The sequence below is a fragment of the Macrobrachium nipponense genome, chromosome 20 (assembly GCF_015104395.2).
Source record: "Macrobrachium nipponense isolate FS-2020 chromosome 20, ASM1510439v2, whole genome shotgun sequence".
NCBI lineage: Eukaryota > Metazoa > Arthropoda > Malacostraca > Decapoda > Palaemonidae > Macrobrachium > Macrobrachium nipponense.
Genome location: NC_061089.1, coordinates 67494402 through 67498771, shown reverse-complemented (window position 1 = coordinate 67498771; position 4370 = coordinate 67494402).

Below are 4370 nucleotides of genomic sequence, written 5' to 3'. Positions count from 1 at the left end.
CGATGACAATTGGCAATGGCTACAGAGGGGAGAGCTAAAGAAGGAAACTGAAGGAATGATAACAGCGGCACAAGATCAGGCCCTAAGAACCAGATATGTTCAAAAGTACGATAGACGGAAAATAACATCTCTCCCATATGTAGGAAGTGCAATACGAAAAGTGAAACCATAAACCACATAGCAAGTGAATGCCCGGCACTTGCACAGAACCAGTACAAAAAGAGCATGATTCAGTAGCAAAAGCCCTCCACTGGAGCCTGTGCAAGAAACATCAGCTACCTTGCAGGTAATAAGTGGTACGAGCACCAACCTGAGGAGTGATAGAAAACGATCAGGCAAAGATCCTCTGGGACTATGGTATCAGAACGGATAGGGTGATACGTGCAAACAGACCAGACGTGACGTTGATTGACAAAGTCAAGAAGAAAGTATCACTCATTGATGTCGCAATACCATGGGACCACCAGTTGAAGAGAAAGAGAGGGAAAAATTGGATAAGTATCAAGATCTGAAAATAGAAATAAGAAGGATATGGGATATGCCAGTGGAAATCGTACCCATAATCATAGGAGCACTAGGCACGATCCCAAGATCCCTGAAAAGGAATCTAGAAAAAACTAGAGGCTGAACTGTAGCTCCAGGACTCATGGCAGAAGAGTGTGATCCTAGAAACGCCACACATAGTAAGAAGAGTGATGGACTCCTAAGGAGGCAGGATGCAACCCGGAACCCCACACTATAAATACCACCCATCGAATTGGAGGACTGTGATAGAGCAAAAAAAAAAAAAAATAATATAATAATAATAATAACAATTGGGATTCATTAACCCTACCATAGAATGTTTGTTTCCTGTACAACAACAACAACAACAACAACAACCACAACAATAATAATAATAACAATAAAATTTGGCGAGTGGTACAGCACTAAAGGAATGTTCGTAAAATTATTTGAAATATACAACAGAGATGATTCTGAGAAGTGGCGATTGCTCCGAATATCTTCACATTCAAGAAACATTCTCTCTCTCTCTCTCTTCATCCTCTCTCTCTCTCTCTCTAAATCAGTATAATGTCCTTCAGTATTGATGCTACTAGAAAGCATAACTACAAAATTTATCTCTCTCTCTCTCTCTCTCATATGCGAAGAAGATGAATAAAAGAAGAATAGAAATAGGCCTCTGAGAATTGAAGGGAGATTAACGAATGAAAAAAGGAAATTTGTCAACATACTGGCCAGAACGATATAAGAGAGAATTCATTCCCCTAGATAGATAATGAAGATAATGATATAAGAAGTAAGGGATGAATAGTGAATATTTAGCTGACATAGATATTAATGAAGCTGATATTGTGCAGGCTATTAATGAAATTAAAAATGGAGCTGCTGCAGGGCCTGATGGAATTCCTGCTATTTTGTTAAAGAAAGTAATTCATTCTATCGCAAGGCCACTTGCAATATTATTAAGACAAAGTGTAGATACAGGCAAGATTTATGATGAGCACAAATTAGCATATATTACCCCTACTTTCAAAAGTGGATCAAGACTAGAGGCAAGTAATTATAGGCCTGTGAGTCTAACATCACATATTATGAAAAGTGTATGAAAGGGTAATGAAGAAAAATATTATGAAACATTTATAAAAATATTTGTTTAATAAAGGACAACATGGTTTCGTACCCGGAAAAAGTACACAAACCCAACTGTTAGTCCACCGTGAGAACATATTCAAAAATATGAAAAGCGGAAATGAAACAGATGTGGTTTATTTAGACTTTGCAAAAGCTTTTGATAAAGTAGACCATAATATATTAGCGAAGAAAATTAGAAAACACAATATCGTGGATAAAGTAGGAAGATGGTTAAAAGAATTTTTACACAACAGAAAACAGATAGTTTATTGCAAACGACGAGAAATCGGATGAAGTCAAGGTAATATCCGGTGTGCCGCAAGGTACGGTGTTAGCTGCAATACTGTTTGTTTATATGATGAAGACATAGACAATAATGTGAAGGATTCGGTAGTGAGTAGTTTTCGCAGATGCACAAGAATAAGTAGAGAAATTACTTGTGATGAAGATAGGAACGCTCTACAAAGAGACCTTAACAAAGTATATGATTGGGCAGAGGTAATAGGATGGTATTTAACTCTGATAAATTTGAATCAATAAATTATGGAGACAGAGAAAAGAAAGCTTATATGCATATAAGGGACCTAATAATGAGACCATCACAAATAAGGAAGCAGTTTAAAGACCTTGGTGTGATGATGAATAGGAACCATGTTATGCAATGATCAAATAGCAAACTCTGTTTGGCAAATGTAAAGCAAAAATGGGAATGGTTGTTACGGCACTTCAAAACAAGAAAGCTGAACAACATGATTATGCTTTATAAAACATATGTTCGTAGTCCACTTGAATATTGCAATATGATATGGTACCCACACTATCAAAAGGATATTGCACAAATAGAGAGTGTACAAAGGTCCTTTACAGCTAGAATAGAAGAAGTTAAGTTGGACCTAGACTACTGGGAAAGACTACAATTCTTAAAATTATATAGTCCTAAAGGAGGAAGAGAACGCTACATGATAATTCAGGCATGGAAACAGATAGAAGGAATAGCAGAAATATCATGGAACTAAAAATATCAGAAAGAGCAGCAGAGGTGATTATAGTGCCCAAAACTATACCAGGAAAATAAGGAAAGCACACAGGACATTAATCCACTACGCACCAGCATCGATAATGCAGCGTCTATTCAATGCGTTGCCAGCTCATCTGAGGAATATACAGGAGTGAGCGTAGATGTGTTTAAGAATAAGCTCGACAAATATCTAAACTGCATCCCAGACCATCCAAGATTGGAAGATGCAAAATATACCGGAAGATGTACTAGCAACTCTCTGTAGACATTAGAGGTGCCTCACACTGAGGACCTGGGGCAACCCGAACAAGATGTAGGTCTGTAGGTAAGTAAGGTCTCTCCTCTCTCTCTCTCTCTCATCTCTCTCTCTCTCTCTCTCTCTCTCTCGAAGTGAATAAAAGTACTTTCCACCCTAATGCTACGTAAAAAGCTAACTATGAGATGAAAAAGAAGGAGAGAGAAAAAAAAAAAGGGAAATCGACTTTCATTTCGGTGAAAGGAGAGAAAGTAAGACGGGTGTTTTTTTTTCTCCTTTCTATTTTTTGGGGTGGCATTTTTATATCTGACGGGCTTAAATGGAAATGGTGTGTGTGTGGGTGGGGGGGGGGGGGGGGGGAGGTCGGGGGGAGGGAGGGCGGGCCAGGGTGGCTTTTCACACTAGGGAACTTTCTTTTTAAAAGAAAGTTAGGAGCTTTCTTTTTTTTTTTTTAAAGAAAGTTCTTTATGGGTTTGTTACTTAAGGCGTAATTGTTTCGTGTCTGTATTGTCTTTGGCAGATGATCAGTGTTTATTTTTTTTTTTTCCCATAATGCAACTGATCAGAGATGATATAGTAATTGTCCAGCAGAGTATAATACCTAGACGTTATTTTTTAGGAATGTGTACATTAAGAAATCGCACATACAAACATACAAAATGGTTTAAGAATGAATCTGGAATGATTGCTACATGCTGGCAACGTACATCATTTTTGAATGGGAATGGGGAGAGATAGATCCCCATTTTATTGATTTAATTTATATTTCTATTATATTTATATTAATTTTATTTCTATTTATATTATTATTTTATTATTATTTTTATTTTTATTAGGAGACATAGATGTAATTTCTGATATGTTCATGAATTTGAGTTTATGAATAAATAATTAATACATTTCGACCACACTCGGTTATGGAAATCTGCGATTACTTGAGCTTGTGATGAATTTGAAAGCTTATAAAGTAGATTGAATAATAATTCTCAACCTTTTTCGTTTATGAAAATCAGCAATTTCTTAAGTTTGTGATTACTTTGAACGTTTATGAAAGAGATTAAATAATAATTCTCAACCTTTTTCGCTCATGAAAATCTACGTAATCATGGATATTAATTAGGATGAAATCAAGCACAGATAACGTCACTATGAAGGCCATTTTCCCCGCGTATTTAATGTGACCTTACTCATTACGGATACCGTAATTAATATCATTATTGTAGGCGCCCCTCCAGGGGTTCTGGAGGGGAACCAGCCCCACACCCCCCCTTCCCCCCTCTGGTTCGATGTTCCCAAAGGGCTCTGGAATTCACTCTTCAGGATGGGTCGACGGGGAATTAGTTTGGTAAACCTAAGGTGCCCAGGTTTGACGTCATCAGAAAGCGAAAAGGGGCTGATTTTTTTATTTTTTTATTTTTTGGTGTTGCATTTGCAGACATATGCAAATCTACCTGAAATTTC